This window comes from Columba livia, chromosome 22 (genome assembly GCF_036013475.1).
Source record: "Columba livia isolate bColLiv1 breed racing homer chromosome 22, bColLiv1.pat.W.v2, whole genome shotgun sequence".
Classification (NCBI taxonomy): domain Eukaryota; kingdom Metazoa; phylum Chordata; class Aves; order Columbiformes; family Columbidae; genus Columba; species Columba livia.
In genome coordinates, this window is record NC_088623.1 from 6,179,173 (window position 1) to 6,199,433 (window position 20,261).

Sequence of the window (20,261 nt, forward strand, 5' to 3'; positions counted from 1 at the left end):
AGCATGGGGACCCCCTGTGCAAGCACTCCTTAGCCAGCATGGGGCCCTCCCCACGGCACTGCAGTGTGTACCCCCCCAACAGCGTGGGTACCCCCCCACGGCAGTGAGGTGCACGCACTCCCAAGCAGGGAGGGTCCCCGCACCGGGCAGCAGAGTTACCCCAAGAAGTGGGGGTGTCCTGATGCACAAAGCCCTCCCCGCTGCAGTCCTGGAGCTCCCACTCCAGAGCACCGTGAGCAGTGACAGAATCAGGGTTCCTCACAGGCACTGTAATCTGGGGGTTCCTCATGGGCTTTGTGGTTTTGGGGTTCCCCATGGGCACTGTGGTTGATCACCAGGAGCTGGCGTGTGCCCATTGGGGTATGTCCAGCCCCACAAACCGTGGGGCACAGTCCTCTGACATCCCCCGAGAGCGACTGTCCCTTGGGTGACAGCAGCATTCGGGAGCGGAACACGCACTCTCGGAGCTGCAGAGGGCTGAACATAAAGAATTGTCCCTTCAGCAGGGCAGATCCGATCCTCACCCTTTATTTTAGAAGCAAAAAGGAGAAAAATCTTCCCTGAAACGTGCCTGAAGTGCGTGAAACGCTGCGGCTGAACCGACAGCACAGCGTGGCATCGGTGCAGCAGCGCCGGGTGTAGGCAACCTTAAATCAGCCTTAATCCTGTCTGTAGCCCCACGTTTGGGCACGCAACCCGGTTCAAGTTAAACCAGTGGAACATCTGTGCACGCACAAGCCCTAATTAGCGCTTGTAACGCTGTTTTTCCCCCCTTGAGGGCCTGCACCTCAATAATTTTGCATTCCTGAGCAGTCCCAGGGCAACGCGGTGCTGCAGGAGGCCGGTTGTGCTGGGAGAGCAAACGCCTTGGGCCCTTTGCCGGGGGAGTTGCTCCCCGGCCTTGCAGAGCCGCTATCCAAACCGTGCACCAGTAAACCACTGCCATCCGGCTGGCGGGGAGCGGAGCTGCTCGCCCGGCCCGCTGGCCGCGGCGCAGATTTGGTGCACGGGCAGCTGTTTGAAGTCAACTGAATGGCTTTGGAGCCGCTAGTGCTGGATGTACTGAAGTCTCTGCATCTTTTCGGTAATTTGCAGCACATCAGCCTGCTCCTGTGCTTTGCAGCGGAGGGAAGGGGCCTGGGCTGGCAACTCCTTGCTCATCCTCAGTGGTGGGGTGCTCTGGCATTTTCGTGGGGAGGCAGATGGGGTTATTCCTTCTTAACGTAAAACACTCCAAGGCTGGAGACTCTCATGACAAGAGCAAACCTTGTATCCCGAAACAAGCTCAAGCATCTTCCATTTCTCTGCTCCATGGCTCGCCCACTGCAGAAAATGGGAACAAACACATGGCTTTTAGCGGGTGCCCGGCTCCCCCTCCACGAAAATGGAAAGCAGACAGTGCTGACCACATTGGGTCGAGGTGACTGGCAAAGAGCTTGAAAAATAGATGGCGGTGCAGACGGCAGACAGTGCTTCCACTGGGCTGGGATGCGAAACTGCCATTGAGACATAATAGCCTTTTAAAACAGGTTTTTCTGAGCTTGGAAGGAATCTCTGACCATCTGGATTTGGACTCCTGAAAGGAAATCAGCCTTCCTGCCTCCGGGAACCTGTTGTTAACAGGGCAATTTGTGCTCTCAGAAATGCTGAGAATCTGCAGCCTCCTTGGGCTTCGGCTGGAATTGGAAAAGGCAGATTTTACAGCCCGGGCACTTGCTGTTGAAGGAACTAGCCAAAATGTGTTCAAAAACCATGCTTCCTATGCAGTGGCAGGCTGCAATTACAGAGCTGGTGCTCAGCAGCCCCTGCCTGCCGTGTTTCCATTACAGCGAGAGCAACCATAAACACGGAGCTGAAAGCCCCTTCCATTTGACATTTAAGGAAAAGCACATGGAGGAAAGATCCAAAGGCTGGCTGGGGTGGCAGCGGGAGCGGGACCATCGCCTCGGACACGTCCCATGCACCGCAGCAAGGTGGCACAGGGACAACATCGGTTTCCATGGCCAGAGAGCTCACGTTCCCGGCTCCGGGGCGCACGGAGCACTGCCCCCCACTGCTCAACCCTCTTTGCTGACTCTTCCCACTCGATTCCTGTTGCACGCAGGCAGGGTGATGCAGGAGACCAGGACGCATCTCTCAGCTGCTTGGGAAAAGGAGCAAAGGCTCCCCCAGTGACCAGCAGCATCACAGCCCACGGTCAGGGATGGGAACCTCAGCTCTGATCCATATTTTGATATATTTTGTTTTCCTCTCCAAATGCTCTTCTGCTGGGCGCTCTGTAAGCGAAGCAGCGAGCAGTCCCTGGCCGGAGCAGTGCCTGGCCTAGAACAGACCAGCAGCAACATAAGATAAATAACCCCAAAACAGAAAAGATCAGTCCACCAGGTTCTTCTGTAAAAATCAGCTTTAACTGATGATTCCCCTTTAAAACCAGTACGAAACTTCGCAATAATTTGCCTTTAATGTCTCCCAGGCTGGGAACTTGTAGGTGGAGTTTTAGCCCAAAATGAATTGAATCAGCCAAGTTGTATCAGCCAAGCTACAAACCCATCAAAACCCGAGGCCAGATCCTGATCTCATCCCCGCGGGTATAAACCCAGCGTCGCTCCGCTGGAATCAGCGGGGAAGGTTTTTGTCATGGTGCCGGGAGCAGAGCGCAGGATTGGACCCCAGGGTTTCTAATGGAAACACTGACTGACTCTTAAGCACAAGGCAGCGTCGAGCGCCTGTAAAATCTCTCTCCATTCAAGGGCTAAATATAGGGAGAGAGAGTGCCAGTAATTTGACTTTCAGTGCTCAGGGATAAATAAACCCCCAGTCGCTGCTGTGGGAGAGGCTTTGTTGGAAATGACGGGGGCTGGCGGGGGGTCCCGCTGCTCGGGTCCCCTCCCGCGGGGCAGGGACAGGCGGGGGACTGCAGGGTGACGGTGAGATGCTCCCAGGTGTTGCCTGCAGCTGTACGGGGCTGCTGCAAAAGGGTCTGGGGGGTTTTTCTGCCTCTTTCTCCCCTTTTCTCTCTCTCTGCCCAGCCCCGTGTGCTGTTGAGCTTCAGCGCCCACAGGTGCCTGTTGCGAGGCTCAGACTCATGCTCAGAGCAAGGAGCACACCCTGGGGAGGGTCCCGTCGTGGCCACACCAGCTCCCTCTGTATTTTCCCTGTTTTGTCTCACTTGGTTCTGGGCTTTCCCCTTTTCCAGGGTAGCTCCCCACAGCTTTGCAGCCCAGAAAAATCCCACAGCCATGGCATCGCTAATAAACCCATTGCTAATAAACCCATTGCCATGCTATTGCTAACAAACCTCTCCTAGACCATTTCTGCTCTCAATTACTCTAACAGCCCTGTTAATTTCTAATTAAGCAGCTACTTCATCAAGGGAGGGGGGCTGGAAATAAAAAGCAAAAGAGAAGAAATTTGGGCCCCGTTTTGCTTTATGAATGTAATTAGGAGACAAAAATTGTTCGCTTACCTACGGAATTCGTCACAGAGCTGCCTGGAGCTGCCAGACACGCTGTGTTTTCCCTGGGAGCCCTGTGACTGACGGTGCTTTTCCTCTCCCACCCCTACACGTTCCCATTCGGAGCCGGAGCCACGACAGGCTCTGGGTCTATTAGTGCGTGTGATTAAACCCCTAATATTTGTAAGGGAGAGCCTCCGAGCTGCTGCTTCCCGAGCACCCGTGGGCAGGATGAGGGGAAATGCTGTCGCGGGGATGCGATGGAGCCTCGCCAGGGCTGCTGGCACGGTGGGGGCTCCTTCCTTCTCCATGGGGCACCCACCAGGGCACCCTGTGCTTGGAGCAACACAAATACCCACCCTTGAGATCTGGGGGACCCCCCGGTCCCCTCTGGAGAGTCAGAGGGAAATAGCTGGATCCTCAGCTCCATCTCAAAATGAACATTTCTCCCTCCAGTTCTGACCTCGTTTCATTCCTCACATCAAGGAGGAACCTTGTACTCGGTGTTTGCATCACGGTAACACCTCCGGGACCTCGGTGGGACTGAGGAAAGTCCCTGCTGCCGGCAGTGACAACGCGGTGGGTAGTGCTGAAAGAGAGGAGAGAGAGAAGTGACAGCGCGGGAGAGCCGCTCTCCATCACTCGCAAGCTGTCAGTCCCGGAGCTGGGGAGGCGGAGGAGCACCCGGGCTCCCGAGTCCTACTTTGGTGCCTTCCTCCCAGAGATGGAGGGAAAAAGCCTGTTTGGTGCCAGAGGCATCTCCCCTGGGGCTGGAGATGCTGCTGGTCCAGCCTGGGTGACCATGACCATGTGGAGCCCAACAAAGCCCCATCTCCTCCGCTCCCGCATGCTTCACCGCACAAAGCCAGGCTTCAGCGTGCTGGTACCAAACAGCCTAAGCCTCCCCTAACCCTGTGTTAAAGCCGCACGTTGGGCCCCTGGGCAATATAATGAAGAGGCATTGCTGGTATTTTGCTGGTGTCGATGCCGCAGGGCAAAGCTGAGGAGAACTGAGCCCCCAAACACCCCCCAGGATGGGGAGAGACCTGGCAAAGAGGGCCTGAAAAGGTAAAAGATGAAAAGGTGACTTCTTCCCAAAATTAAGAAAAGATAAAACCATAAACACTGGCAACTGCATCCCCTAGAAAATGAAAAGAAACCACTGTTTTATTTGAATAATAACCATCAATAATACATTGCTAAGAAGATGACTGCAATTAAAAAAAGCATTGCATTCCCTGAGCAAAATCTAAATTATTCCTCACAGCTTCTCCGCTCACTGAGTTATATTGAAATGAAGCGGTTCCTGGTGCGGCGTGGCTCCGCAGAGCCGGGGAGCCGGGTGGAAGGCATAAAAGGAGAAAAAAGGCGAGGAGGAAAAAAGAAGAGCCCTAATGCAGGGGGTTATAAATATTTTACAGTCGAGGGGGAGTGGGGAGGCACGGATATAGATGCGATTGCGGGCGTCCGTGGTGGGAGGGAGGAATTAATCACACAAACAGAGGAGAAACTTTCCTCGAGGAGCACATGCCCACCCACACCGACTCGAGAGGGTCCCTGGGTGCTGGCGGTGGGCAGTTTGGGGTTTGCTCCAGAGGGTGACCCGGTGGCGATGACCAACCTCAGCTGGGTGCTGGGTCTGGGACGGGCACACACAGTGCAAATAGTTACTGGGAAAACCCCAAGAAACCCCGCAGGTGGGGCTGGAAATGCTCCTTTACAGCGCGGGTGTCCCGGGACAGCGGGAACAGCCCCGTGCACGGGCTCTGCAGCATGTGCTGGTCCAGGGGCTCGGGCACCGTCCCCCTCTGTGCTGCACCCCGTGAACCCTTCTCGCAGCTGCTGGCAGAGGCCAGGGAGCAGGATAATATTGCTGCACCTCGCAGCCTGACATTCACAAAGCCAACACGCCGAGCAAACACCAGCTGGCAACCTCTCCTATCGCTATCCAAACACCGGCCCCGCTACCCGGAGAGGAGCAAACAGAGGCAGGTGCTGGGCTGGCGGCACCTCGCTCCCTCCCTCGCCTAGCAGAATCACAGAATGGTTTGGGATGAAGGGGCCTTCCCGGCTCCCCCAGTGCCCCCCCTGCCATGAGCAGGGACATCTTCACCAGCTCAGGTTGCTCAGAGCCCCGTCCAGCCTGGCCTGGGATGTCTCCAGGGTTGGTTCATCCGCCACCTCTCTGGCCAGCCTGGGCCAGGCTCTCACCACCCTCAGGGCCAACAATTCCTTTCTCAGGTCCAGCCTGAATCTCCCTCCTTTAGTTTAAAACCATCACCCCTTGTCCTACAGCAACAGGCTCTACTGATAAGTCTGTCCCCAGACAGACCTCCTGCCCCTCTTTGCCCTGCTGGGATGGGAGCAGGGAACCAGCCCCCCAGCAAACACTCCTGATACCCAGACCAAGGCAGCAAACCTGCTGTCTCCCCACGAAGAGCAAACACTTGCCCTTGGCGGCTTCACCTACTCCCCAGGGAGCCCCAGCAGAGCTGGAGTTCAGGGAAGTCAAGGCTGGTTGGGCAGCTGGAGCCGTCCCCCACCCTTCACAAACTGCTCCATCCCCGGGGCCCATCAAAGCCAGCATGGGAGGCCGTGGCTTATCAGAAACTGCAGGACCCGGGGAGTCCTCCCAAAGCCAAAATGTTTTCTCTTTCCCTCTCAGCTGAGTCCCAGCCACCCCAGGCGCTTTGCAGCGGTGTGGACATCCCCATCCGCTCTGCCGCCTTCCTCTGCGGGCTGAGCAGAGGGACAACCCGGCAAACAGCGTGGGACCCGCGTTCCCAGCTCCAAACCTGGTCTCCATCTGCTGTGCACCTGTCCCAGCTTGGTCCTGGGTGCAGCTGGAGCCCTGCTCAGGGCCACCAGCCCCAGCATCCCGTGTCATCTCCCCATCCACACGGATTGGAAAAGCTCAGCAGCACCTGCTGGGAGCCCCTGCAGGTATTAAAACCTCTGCTCCTCAGAGCGCCTCTTTAAAAATTAAAGCCTCAGTGAGAAAGAAATGAGTCATGACAGGGAGAGATGAAGCTCACGGCATCTGTGAATCGCTGGAGAAAGGAGCCAGCAGCAGGTCGGGGCTGGCTAGAGCTGTGACCATCTCTGGTGCACCTGGAGAAAGGGTGGAGATGAAATGGAAAGCAGCCAAGGCCCAGGAGACCCAGCAGGTGTGCTGGAGGACCTGAGCATTTGTGTGACAGCCACTGTGCAGGTGAGGACACCTGCCCTGGCCCTGTCTTGAGCATCCGCACCGAGCTAAGAGCAGACCCCGTCCCTGCATCACCTCAGCATCCAGGCACACCAGCCTTGGAAAGACGTCCTGGCCTCGTTTGGGAAGGCGACGGGGACCTGTCGATGGTCAGGCTCCAAACGCCTTTCCTGGATCTTGACCAGCCATCCTCCCCTGGTGCTGAGCTCCATCCCCCCGCACCCCTGTGAGTGAGCAGCGTGGTGGCACCCCAGCTTTAACACCAGGGTCCCCGAGGATGCCAGAGATTCTGCTCCCCCAAACCAGACCCAGCCTCCCGACCCCCAGCACTTGCTGCGAGACTCCGCGATGCAGCCAGCCCCAGGGCAGAATTACCTCAAATCCCAAATGCCGACAAACCTAACGCTGCAACGCCTAATGCCAATACACAAGGTGGAAGAGCTAGTGCTGCAAATATGGCACAGATGTAGCTCTTCTGCAAGACGTGCATGTGTCTCACATCAGCAGTGACGCCAGCAACTTATTTCCCCGCTGACTGCTGAGACGGCTGATCTGCTCCTCAGCTGCGACGTGTGAACCTGCCCTTAATTTCCAGTGGCACCAATATGTTCTATTCCTTCCCTTTTTTCTCTGCCAGCCCCAGTTTGCTCCATGTGGGACGCGGCAGGCAGGGCTGAAGCACCCTGGGTGATGCTGCGAGGCGCAAAGGCTGGCGCATCCCCAGCTCCCAAGGAGCAATTAGCTAACAGGGGCCAAGGGCTGGGCTGGCAGCTCATGGTGAACCCGGGTCACGCATGACACATCGCATACATAAGGGATATGTATGGATGAGTCTAGAGCAGAGCTCCCAGCAAAAAAACAGCATTCGCTTTGGGGAGGGAAGTCAGGAGGGTGAGTGAGCACCCCTCCCTGTGCACACCCTGCACCCCACCAGATGGGACAAGGGGCAAAGCTGCACACAGCTCTGCAGAACCAGGATGCTGTGTACAAATGGTTAAGGGTGCATATATCCCAGGCAGGTGCTCAGGGCAGGGACACAAGCCCGTGGCCAGGATGCTCGTGTGCTCGGCTGCCGGGGCAGCAGCTGCCAGGGCTGTGTGCTGTGTGGTCTGGCAGCCGCGCGGCTTCGTACGCATATTTGTAAATACATTAAGCCCATGGTTTGCAGAGGAAGACGCGAGCCAAGTGCCTGCAATTGTCTGCACGGGAGCGTAACCTTTGGGGAGCAGAGCCTTTGTGCTCTTTACCGAGCTCAATAGAAATTGTTCTGCTCTGCCGAGCTGGAAATTGGCTGCAGATACCATCACTCAGGCATCAGGTCTGGAGCACAGACTCTCTTTTCGGTCATTAACTGTGGGCAACACCGCAAGCAGCCGGGGAGAAGAACCGATGCGGCCCCGCGGCTCCACCATGGCAGCAGGTGTGGGCTCAACCCTCCCTGACCAAACCGGCCATGGGAGGAACCCTCCAGCCCTGCCAGACTCACACCCCAGCACTTTTCCCTTGTCCTGGTCCCCTCTGATTGATTTCCTTCCATCCCCGCCCCAGCAATCAGCCTTGTCCTCCCCCAGCTGACCAGTGTGGTGATTGGGAATGTGGCTTTGGACCCAAATCCCCGAGCAAAGCAAAAGCAGCCAAGGCAGCGGCATGGCCAAGATGAGTCCCCCCGGCAGCCCAGGAGGTCGATGTCCAGCTTTACACAGATCAGATGCTTTTTGTCATTCACGAGCAGCTGACGAAGGGCTGGGCAGCCAGACGAAGAGCAGCCTCGCGGGCAGCGGAATTCAGGCGATGCCTTTAAAGGGAACGGGCTCGGCGGCCGGAGGGGCCGGTGGCACAGGCGGCACCATCTGCCCGCGGTGACTAAGTCGCTCCCTCTGCTCCGGGCTGCAGCAGGAACCGCTATCAGAAAGCAGAAGCTGGTTCCTTTCCTCTTAGTCCCCACTAAGATTTTCCAGTGACCGCTCATTCTGCAGCGCTGACGGAAACTCGCCCGGTCTGTGGCCTCTCCTGGGTGTTTGTTTGAGTTTGGGTTTATTTTTTATTTCTTTTCCAGCTGTCTCCTAGCATCATCTGCCCTGAACCGACCGCTCTCGGAGGATGAGCATCATCTCTGGCACCGCAATGTTGCCTCTGAGCAGGAGACTCGCTTGGTTTTGCTCTGAGCAAGCACCAAGCAGGAGATCCACAAGGAAAAGTGCCACATTCCCCTGCACCCAACGTGGACGTGGGTCCTCGGGCGTCCCCAGCGAAGGGGAGCCAGGCCTGGGCACAGCACGATGTTTTCTCCAGTGTGCTAAGCCTTAATCAGCTCTTCAATTATTAATTTAAAAGCCCCACAGACCATAGTCCCCAGTCTCAACTCAAAGGCAACCAGCAGCCAAAGAGCTCTCCCAGTGCTCATTCCCTAAATCAGTTCCTAATTAGGAGTGGACTTACCCTGCAATTAATAGCTGGAGTCATTCATTAGGTATCACAGATGATCTGTTTGGAAAAGGAGGCAGCAGAGTGGCTAATCAGTTCTTAACGAACGGGGAGAGTACTGAAACGGTGGTGACTGCCAGGGGACAGCGGAGGCTGGTGGATTCCAGCAGAAAGCGCCCGGCTTGGGACAAGCCCGTTCCCACACCCAGCCTCAAACCAGGTTAAGGATCTCCGTGCCTCAGTTTCCCCAGCTCCGCACCGCAGGCACAGGCAGCCTGGCGGCTCAGTCGCCGCTGACAGCTTTGAGCGCTATTATTAGCGTGAAGGGAAGCGAAAGTGTTTCTGTGCCTCAGCGTTGGCTTTTCCCTCCTAATACAATCTGCATGGAAACAGATTCACCCTCCTACACCCAGGCCCCCCAGGAAAGCACCAGCCTGCGGGTGAAGGAGCCGTAGGGCCGTTCCCCACGACCAGGGAGCAGCAGCTCAATGCTCCCCGCTGCTCAAGGATGCACTTACAGCTGGTTTTCAGCAGTTTTACCATAACCAGGCTGTTTTGGTGACGCAGAAGCTCCGTGTTCCCTCCGTCACTGCCAGGTCACCGCGAGGCGCCGGAGCCATCGGTGCCTTTGCTACCAAAGCAGCTCCCCGGTTTCCCAGATGAAGATGCTTAGCACAAAACCAAAGTGTGACGTGACAGAGGAGTTGAGCTGCATTGTGGGCTGAAGGCTGGTGAAATTACATTAAAAAATGGAGCAAAGCAAACCCTTGAAGGTAGACGACTGTAAACAGCAAGAGAAACTGGGACGCAACTTCTGAGCGGGAGTAGCTGTTTGTTGTTGGTTGACAGGGGAAGCTTGGGTGACTCAAACTGGGGATGACCGACTGGTTCCAGCTCTCCCGGGAGCTGGTTTGGCTCTGAGTGACTGGTGACAGGCTCTGTGACAAGGACCTGGTGGCTTTTGGCCCGGCGCTTAGTGGGGACAGATTTCCACACAAGGCAGCGGCTCCAAGCCTGGCCAGTCCCGGAAAACTGCAGTTCCCCCAGCAGCTCATTTGCTGCTTCTGTCTGGCAGCTGATGAGCAGCTGGGGACAGCGAGGACAGCCTGGGGACAGCGAGGACAGCCTGGGGACAGCGTTCCCCATTTGGGAAGATCTGGGGGCTGGCAGAGCCCGCACCGGGGCACAGGCGGTGCCAATGGAGCTCAGTGCTCCGCCCGCCACCAGTGCGCCCCAAAACCCACCCTGTCCCCCTGCAGAGGACACCATCTCAACAGCTGCCACCTCACTAGCGCTTCTGAGCATTTGGCGCTCCCCCGCCTGAGCTGGGTCGGTGCCACGGCCCACGGGCTGGCTGCCGGAGGAGCGTCCCCGAAAGCCTCCGCTCCCACAGCCCTGTCATTATGGGCATTTCTCTTTCCTTTTCCTCACTTTAATTTGCAGGCTCTGTGGTTGCAGAGCTGCGCTCCTCCCAGGAGCAGCAGGTCCCTGGGATGCGATGGGATATGGGGAAGGCACCCACCCAGCCAAGGCACAGCCCTCGGCTGACACAGAGCACCCATCCCTCACCCCGCCGCAAACAGGACCCCCCGACCCCAACCAGCTATTTTCTGTGGCCGTGCTCAGCCCCACGCACCTCTCGGGGGGAACTTGGCAGCAGGTACCCGCTCCTGCCCAGCTAATCCTGCTCCGTGCCACCCGCCAAGGGCTGACAGGAATAAACACATCTGCGCGCCCGCTCACAACATGCCATTCCATAAGGGGAGCGAACCTGCCGGCACCGCACGCTGCTGGCTGAGGTGCCGCTCGCTCCCGGCTGGCTTCCAGCCCCGAGGGTCACCGGGGACTGAGCGGGGGCTCCTGCAGAGCCTGAACCCCAATATCTGCTGGGTCCCCCCGGCAGGGTGCAAACCCACCCACACTAGTGCAGCAGCTCCACTCACCACCTGTGACCGCAGCAGGAAAGACTGACCTGGTGCTCACAGCGCTGTGCGAGCTGAATGCAGAGATGCCATTAAATAAATTAATGAATGAGAGTGTTAATTAGAGACGAGAAGGCTTTGGGAGAGCAAGTGGGAGGGAAAGGAGCTGGCTGACCTGTGCACCCCTAGCAGAAGGGCAGCCCTGTTTGGGGACCCATCTCATGGGCAGCTCTTGCTGCAGTGGGGACACAGCGGGGACACAGTAGGGGGTGGCTGGGACCCCCACATGCTGCAGTGGGTTCCAGGTGCCACCTCACCCCTCAACAGGCATGGCCCTGCAAAGACAGCGTTCAGAGCATCATTTCCAATATCCGTCTGTTTTCCCATCCTGCCATGGCGACGTCTCCTTATATAAACCCTGTTAAGTAGGACGGCCTTTTATATCTCTTTCTGCCATCACTGCCGGTAGCTGTGGAGGCTCCAGGCCTCCAAGACATCCCCACTGCTTGCTTGGCAGCTGAGGAGAAAAGCAACAGGAGTGCCGGCAGCCGGGCTGCCCTCGCACCAGCTCCATGCCCCGGCCATGCCAGCGCTGCACCCAGCCCAGGGACCGGCCACCAGCGCCACAAGGGTGCATCCAACACCGTGCAGGGTCCTGAAGGGCCCTGAGATGGCCTGGAGCCAGGAACAAGGGACAGGGAATTAACTGAAGGGGCTGAGTCCATGCAATGCCCTCCCCAGAGCCAGGGATGCTGCCGCGGAGCAGATGGAGTGGGGAGAGCATGGGATGGTGGCACCACCACGTTCAGGTGCCTTTTGATCCCAAAGGAGGGTCCCACCCCCGGGGCAGCCCCCTACCCAGGCCAACTGCCCATGGGACCACAGCATCCCCGAATTCTCCATCCTTTACGGCTCCTTCTGGCCCCTCTTGCTGCCCCCTTCCCACCTCCCTGCTGCCTTTTCCCCAGCCCTGTCAGACATCTAAAATGACAGCTTTAACAAGGGTAAATTTTTGATGAACAAGCTATTAAATATTTGTGGCCGTTGCATGAGCTTTCAATTATTCAGCATGGAAGCGCAGGCAAGGTGGAGGCAGCGCGGGCAGCCGTGTCCTGGCTGCCGAGTTGTCCCCGTGGCACCAAAGGACACGGCGGCCGCCTGTGCCGCGGATGCTCTGGGGATGGCTGGGGAGCCCGGCAGAGCCAACTAGAGATTCTCCAACCCATACTGCCGGAAAAACCTCCAGGGAAAAAGCTGTTTTGTAGGCAAACTCATGCTATCTCCCATGAGAACCCTCCAAGGGAGAGAGAAGTGAATCCTCTCCGGGATGGAGCAATGCTGCGACGTAGTTATGTGGGCTGCAGCTCATCAGGGCTCTGGCCAAAGGTGTCTCTGCCCCTCCGGCTCCTTTCTGCCCTGGTGGCACAAGGCACCGTGTGACACGCGTGTGGCTGCGCAGTGTCACCCATCACGGGGATCCCTAAGGGGAGCACGTCAGTTCCCAGCTGACGATCAAACCCTGAGCGTTGTTCGAATCAAAATCACGTTGTCAAACGCCATCGTTCCCCACAAAAGAGCAACGCGGAGCTGTGACCAGCTCGAGCCTGGGAACACCCCAGCACTGCATTGTTTGCAGGGGCAGGACCGTCCCGTTCTTGGGCACAGGCCAGCTTGGGGGTTTCCTATTTCCCTCCTGAAGCTGCTGCTCCCATTGTGTGCAGAGACACCACTGAGGGTTATCCAGCAGCTCCCTGGTCTCTCCCCTCCTCTGCTATCTCCCAGCCTTTGGCAGAAGGCTGTCAGCACCCATGGGGAGCACGGGGGGTGCAGAGCATCCCTGATCCCCGTACCCCTGCTGCAGCCCATGGTCCCAGGGAGAGCGGCTGCTGCCTCAAGTCCAACTGCATTATTGCAGGAGCTAATCATCACACTGGGTCTCCATTGGGGTGCTGCTCGCTAGGGCACAGACACCACCCAAACCTGCACCCCACAGAGCTGGGGCACCCGCTGTCATGGGGCTGCTGCTGCTGCTCCTGGAACATACCTGGGAGAAGCAGCCAAGAGGCATAAAATCCCCTCTGAGCCTCTGCCAGCCAGAGGAGCAGCAATTAAACCAAAATGATTAATCACAAACAGTGAGCAGCTATAAAACTTTCCAGTAATAGGAGTGAGAGTGGGATGAGCAGCTGCAGAGGCTCCCGGCTGGAGCAGGGGAGTGGTGCTGGGTGCCCAGCAGGGTTTAGGAGACAAGTGCAGCTCCCACCAAGGGCCGGGACGGTCCCCGGCTGCTCACAAAGCGCCGAGTTGCCTTTTGGCTCCAGAGAGAGATGAGCCGCTTGGCTGGAGGTGTCCCCTTGGCTGGGGATGGTGATGCTCGCTGCGCCGGACGCTCTTTGCCACGGTGCCCCTGGCATCGCCGTCTGCTCGTGCCAGGGCTGCTCTCGTTCGGCTGGGCTGAGGGGGAAGGCCAAGGGCAGAGTTTGCCCAGGGCTGGTTTACACCAAGAGGTGATGCTTGGGAAGGGAATTTTTCAGATCGCCTTTCCCTGAGCGTCATGTTGGCTGCATCCACTGCAAGCTGCATCCCAGTTTGCATTCTGCTCGGAGCCCAGGGGAGCAGCCAGAGCTGAACCCCGGTGCTGCAGGTGCTCTGCCTCCCGGGGACGGATCCGGTTTGCGTTTACTCCGGTGTGTGTTCAGGCGTTGGGGGGCTGGCAGCGCAGAGACCCAGCACCCGTCGGGCTGCTCGCGCCTGCGGTCAGGTACCAAACTTTCTCTCCTTTGAAGAAAAGCAACCCAAGGACCAGCCCAGCTCTCTCATTGCCATGACAACCCTCAATCAGGGATAATTGCTGAGGGGCTGGATCCTCATCTACTCTGGGCACAAGGTTGCGGCAGGTTCTCTTCTGCCCACCAGCTCCTCTTGTCTTTGAAACCTGCATCTTCTGAGCATCACCACCCTGGTGCCGCTGGGCTGGGAGCTGCCAGCAGAGGCTGAGGACACTGTCCCCAACACCCTCCTGTCCCCAGGCTCCTGCTGAGGGACAGGGATGCTCTTTCCATGTGATACACTGGCTCAATGCGGGGGTTCCCATCATCCCTGGGGCTGCCCGTGGCGATTGAGCTGCACCGCCGTGGCGGGAAGGAGAATCCATCTCCAACAATTTATTATTCTTATTAATAATAACAATTTTAAAAATTGCCTTAAAATGGTGGTGCTGACCTTGGCACAAAGTGAGTGCTGGGACTCAGCACCGGTTGGAGTAAATGGGATTTTTGGATTCATCTCAAGTCGTTAACTCCTCCCTGCCAGTCATTAATCCCCAGGAAATGCCCCACGACTTGGATCATTGCTGCTTAATTAATACAAGCCCGGGGCCAAATCCTGAAGTCATTCTGTGCAAAGCTTCCCCTTGGCTGTGGGAGCTGCTCCCCAAGCCCCGTGTCTGTGGTGCCAGCAAGAGCCGAGCTGATGCTGCAGGATGCGAGTGCTGCGGGATGCAATATATTACCCTAATAATTCAGAGTTGTACGGGAAGCCTTCACACACGCTCGTGTTCCCTCCAACCCCAAGAAGGGACACGCAGCAAACCCTTGTTTCTTCCTCTCTCTCTTCAAACAGTTCTCATGCAATTAGCTTTATCCCCCTTAACTTGTCAAAAATAGAAAACGCAACACCTCCTCTTCCTCCTTCTCCTCTGCCTCAGCCTTCCATGATCCCTCTACCTAAAAGAGAAATAAAATCCCATTCATCACAATAATGATTCTTATTTCCAAGCATTGCCGGTGATTTATGGACCTGTTTCCCAAAGCTGCGCTCTCAGAAATAGATGGAAGTGTTTAGGGGTGGGCTGGGGGTGCTGGTGGGGAATGGGGACGAGCAGGAGGGAGATGCGGGGACACCAAAGGCAGGCACGTGCCAGCGAGTCCCATGGCAGCACGGGCTGGAAGGAAGGCTTAAAATAAAAGCCGTGGTTTGGTAGGAAGGGGAGGTGTTGCCCATCCAAAGGCCCCAAACAAGCCCCTGGTGCTGTGGGATGCAGGAGCATCGCAGGGCAGCTCACGCTGTCCTGACCATGCCCTGGGACACACAACACGGGCTGGGCAGTGTCACCCAGCCCTGCTGGCATCGCGAGCCACGGTGACAAACCAGGCTGTAAAACCCTGAGAGATGCGGGGCCATAAATCCCCCACGCAATTCCAGGTAGGAGCCGCACAGAAGGGCCACGCTGCCTGGTGGTTTCCAGGGGCAGAGGTGATGTGGGGCCGAAATACCAGCAGGATTTCGGTCGGGGTGGTTGCAGCGCTGGACAGAATCCCAGCACCCCATCCCGAGGTGACAGCGCTGCTGGTCCTCAGCCCCCCGGCCCCTGGAAGCCTTTTGAGACGACACTTTGCCAGCCCCATTGCAGATGCCTCCAAACCAGGACCCTTCAGAACCATGAACTGCTTTGCAAGTTAAGGCTGCCTGTATATTTATTTTTGCCTGCATTTATTTGCCTGCACCTCCTTTTTTTTCTTCTTTTTTTTTCTGTTTGTCTGAAGTTATGGCTCAATTTCAGGAGTTAAAGAAAACTCGGTTTATAAATAGTTCTCTCAAAGCGCCACTTTCCCGAACCGACAGAAGTCGGCTCCCAGCAAGCGCCGCTTCCCCGGGGAGGGTCACCGCCGAGGGGCTTCATCTTTCCCACATCATCTCCACAAACAACATCCAACCTTCCCGAAAGCTGGCGGGAGCACCTTGGGCGGCTGCTCCCTGGTGCCGGTGCCAACACCTTTCCCTGCCCTGGGCACGACGGTGGAGCGTCAGCACCAACCACCCGGCCTGGTGTTTGATGCTGGCACTGGGAAAAGATGGGCAAGGAAGAAGTTCTCAGGGGGGTTGTCACTGTTGGAGTGTCCCTGTCTCTCCTTAGGGACAAGCCAGGAGAGGCACATCTGCTCTCACCCTGTTTTATTTCTTTCCTCTTTCATGGGCTAAAAAGCAAAAGCAGGTGCATCATTTTTCGGTTACTGGGAAGGGGGTTTGCGGAAAAGTCACATAATTCAGGCCAGGATTTAAGGCCACGAGTCATCGGGGCCGTGCGGAGTTGATGAGAACCGCATAGCGTTTTGTCAAAGAAGAATTTATGTCAGCATGAGTAATGGGAGCAATAACGAGAGTGTCCGGGATGAATGATTTAGCAGAAGCGACACGGAGGGCATGGATGGGAGGAACCTGTAGCCGAGATTTGGGGAAGAACAGGTTCATTGCAAAACCCAATTGGCACATCCCGGGTGGCCATCTCATCCCATCCCTCCCTCCCACTGCGAAGCCTCGGACCAGGCTCCGCCAGCACCTCCCGGCCCATTTCCCAGCCCAAAAGGTGGAGATACCCATCTGTGACAGTCAGCGTTTCACCACAGCCCCGGTCCCGCCATCCTGAGGCTTTTCGGGGCCCTTCAGCTTTCAAACTGCATTCCTGGCTCTCTGGCCCCTGCAGCAAGCAAGCCAGGAAAATCTCACACACCAACGGGGCAAGAAAATCCCTGAAACATGCGTATTTCGAGGCACTGAACGCGTGAGAGCCGGCTCTCGGTGCCCCTCGCGCCACCATCCCACGCACCAATTAAATACACAAATATTTAGTGCAATCTGGTTTCTATCTGCGCGTCCCTCCTGGGCTCGGCTCAGCCCTCCCTGCCCAAGGAACGTCGGCATCTGCTCCCGCTTAAAACTCACTTCTGCAAACCCTTCAGCTTCTTCCAACAAGGAGGGAGATGGGGAAAAGACAGAGCTCGGGTTTGCTGGCTTTAGTGCTTTTTGGGGTGTTTTGGTTATTTAAAAAAAACAAACCAACCAACCACAAAAAACCCAACTTTTTTAAAGGAGGGCTTGTTACTTCTCCCTCTCTCTTTCTGTTCCTGCTCAGTATGGAAAGTTTTGCTTCAGCTCACCCTTGTGACTGGAAAAAGAGCCAGTTCATCGCAGCAGAACAAGGGGGCTGTTTCTTCTTTTTTTATTCCAGAATTCTTAGGAAAGCGTTTTTTGCAGGGCGGCTGCTGGGGACGGCAGGAGCCAGGTCCCCGGGGGAACCCTTGGCAACGACCTGGGCTCGAGACCTGAGAAGGACCGAGGGGCGGTGGGGGTTCAGCCCTGTGGATTTGGGGGTACAGGACATGGGGGGACAGAGGCACCGTGGCGTGGAGCAGATGCTTTGTCTGCTGAGACCTGGCCCAGGGATTTAACCCCAGCTCCATGGTTTTCCCTCCGGTTTTGGGAAAGGCAACACACTCTGGTCTTGGACATGCAGGGCTGGCAAAGCCCAAGGAGACACAACCTTTGCACCAGCACATTTCTGTGTTTTCGGAGTTTCTCTTCACGCTGGCAGGGAGGTGTCGGAGGGGACGGCAGAGCCAGCACATCCTCCCCAACCTCCCTGGGGCCAGGCAGGGATTTCCATCCCCGCGCAGCCCTGGTCGTGCCCAGCTTCCCCTGCAGGAACAGACGCTCCTGCCCCAGGTGCCTGCGCGTGTGGAGACGGAGACTGTCGCCACGGCAGGAGCTGGCACAAGCCGGTATATGGGGACCCCAGGGGACCGTGACACATCTGCGTCACGGATGACAACACTGAACGGCCTCGGCGCTACCGCTCGGGCCCTCCCCGCCACCAGAAAACACCCCAGCAGCTACCAGAGGCCACTGCGGCTTTGTCAGGCTGCCAGCGCTGCTTCTCGCTCCACAAAGGCAGAAGGAAGGGGAAAACAAGAAGGTGCTTGTAAAACCCTGGGTTTTGTCCATAACAGACTCTGCCCCTTCTTCCAGCTGCCCCCCAAGTGCTGGGCATCTTCACCCCTCTCCAGGGTTTACACTCCAGCACCAGAGTCCCCTCCGTGTCCCCAGGGCGGGGATGGCCCCTACCCCTCCGCAGTGTTTTCCTCGTCCTTCCCCCTGCAGCCACTTCAGCATCACGGGGGTTTCCCCGGGCAGGGCGAGGAGCTGCTCTCGTGCTCCCGGCATCGCTGGCACAGCACCCGTCAAGTGTTTGTTCGCACCCGAGTTGGAGCAGCAGGAGGAAGGGGGTGGCACAGGGAGCCGAAATAGCTCCCGGCTCTTCCCCGCATCCCTCCGCCCTCCTCAAACCTTCCCGAGCTGGGAACTGGAGATCCCACTGCCGACCCATCGCAGACTCCCCAGCTGATGTGTTTATGAGCTTGGTATAATTTCAGGTTTCTGTTTCATTGCGGGGGAGGCACGAGACCCAAAGCCACCGAAATCCCTGTGGACACCAAAACCTGACCTTAGGTCAGCTCCAAAGGTCCCAGCCCTGTCCCCGTGCCCCCGCAGGCTCCGAGCACCACCAGGCTCGGCAAGTTTGCAAACAACCCAGCAACATTCTCCGAATCCTTTCCGGCTCTATGGAGGCACTGAAATACTTGATTAAAGCGTTGCATGAGATCTGCCAGCAGATATAATAAAGACACGAGCAGGTCAGAGTTTGGCCGCTCACCAACACAGGCACCACTTTGCTGATGAGCTGTTAACACAACTGCAGCAGGAACATGATGCTGTTTGGGGGTTTCCAGACCCACCTTGACCCATCTTCTCAAATCCAAACCCCTCTTGTGCCTGGAAAAGCTCGTGCAGGGGAGGAAGGAGCTGCTTTGGGAGAATTCTTTGGGTGCAGAACCAAACCAGATATTTCTCCGTATCCTCCTGCATCCCTATGGCCCTGACTCCATCCACTGTGACCTCAGGAGCCCTCGCTCTGCCCCAGCATCCCTCTCAGCCCTCTGTGGCAAAACTAACATCTGGAATTAAGTTCTTAATTTGATTGGAAAAGTGCAAAATCTACAGAGATGCCAGTTTATTAAACAGAATAAATCTCCCATTTGCATATTGTATTCCATCGTGCACACTGATGAAGCATCCCAATTCCCCAGCAAGCGGAGGGCCTTGCTCCGGGCTGCAGCAGCGCTCCCAAGGAAAACCCTGCAGACCTGTGCGGATGGAGGTGCCCCCATCCGAGATGCCATCCCGTGCCTCGCTGGAGGGAATTATGACCAGATCAGTGCGACAACAAGATCCTCCAGCGGTCTGGCCACAAAGCATCGCCCGTCGGTACAGGAGAAATGCCTGCAGTGGCCCAAACCCTCCACCAGCATCCTCTCCCTGCCCAAGCCGGTAAAAACGCTGCAGAAGTCAGGTAAATCAGAGAAAACCAGCACAAAATGAGCTACTCTGCCCCCACGTAGGGTCCCCTGCCAGCCCTTAATATTAAGTGCCTGCGCATGAAGCAATTTCCACACCAGGAAGGAATTGCTGGTATTCATCCTGCAGTGGGATGAAAACACATCATTGAGCAGGAAAAAGGACCTTGTTTGAAAATCCAGACCCCAGGCTGGAATGAGTTAATCCCGAGATCCAGCTCGACTGTTTCTGAAGGATTCCAGCCCCCTTGCAAAAGGGGATTTTGCAACGCGTTTACTTACATTGCAAAATGAAAAGTCATTTGGAGCTGCGAAATGGATTATGTTCTGCTGCAAAAGTGTTCAACTGGGGTCTTTTGACAATTTGGAAAGCTTTCCTTTTTCTTCTAAAAAACATGTTGAAAGAGGAATCTGTCAAAACCGATGTTTTTCTATAAACACGCTGGGTTTCAACCAACCTCCATTTTCCGAGCAAAAACAATTTGTCTAAAAATTACCAACCTGTTCTGCCTGGGACTGGTCTTGTCCCCATGGCACATGGTTTGGTATTGTCCCCAAATCACGCACAGCCCCTCAAGCCCCATCGCTGTTGGCATTGCCATGGCCATGGACTCACGGCAGGGCTTGGCTGGTAGATTTTTGGGTGTAAAGGGTGTTTTTTGGAGTCGAAGGGGACCAAGCAGCCACCATGGGCACATAACATCGCTCTGCTTTCTCAGGGATGCAATCCTGCACAGAGGGTGCCCAGCCCCACGGCTGCTCCAGTCCCCCCGTCTCCACAGCTGCCCCTCTATTTTAGGTTTATATAAGGAAAAATTCTATAGTTTTCACCTGTTTGGCGTTGTTTAATGCCCCAGCTGCTGGGACTCTCATCTGCGACCGTGAGCGCCGATCAGAGCGCGGCGGGGAGCCGCAGCGGTGGAGCCGCAGATCGATGGGGCCACAATTACGTATTGATTTTTATATTCCTTCTGGGCAGCTACTTGAATGCCACTGGTGTTCCCCTCCCTCCCGGCCCTCCCCACGCTCCGTCGCTGCAAGACACAGTGGCAGTATGGGTCAGA

The 20,261-nt window shown here is 56.6% G+C and overlaps 1 long non-coding RNA gene across 1 annotated transcript; it reads right to left on the bottom strand.

Moving 5' to 3' along the window:
* Positions 1-192: 192 nt before the first annotated feature.
* LOC110364622 (uncharacterized) lies at positions 193-9,629 on the bottom strand. Its single transcript, XR_002423528.2, has 3 exons — positions 9,102-9,629; positions 3,814-4,043; positions 193-1,323 (listed from the first exon to the last, which is right to left on the bottom strand). It is a non-coding gene; the product is annotated as an uncharacterized LOC110364622 (long non-coding RNA).
* Between the last annotated feature and the right edge of the window lie 10,632 nt (positions 9,630-20,261).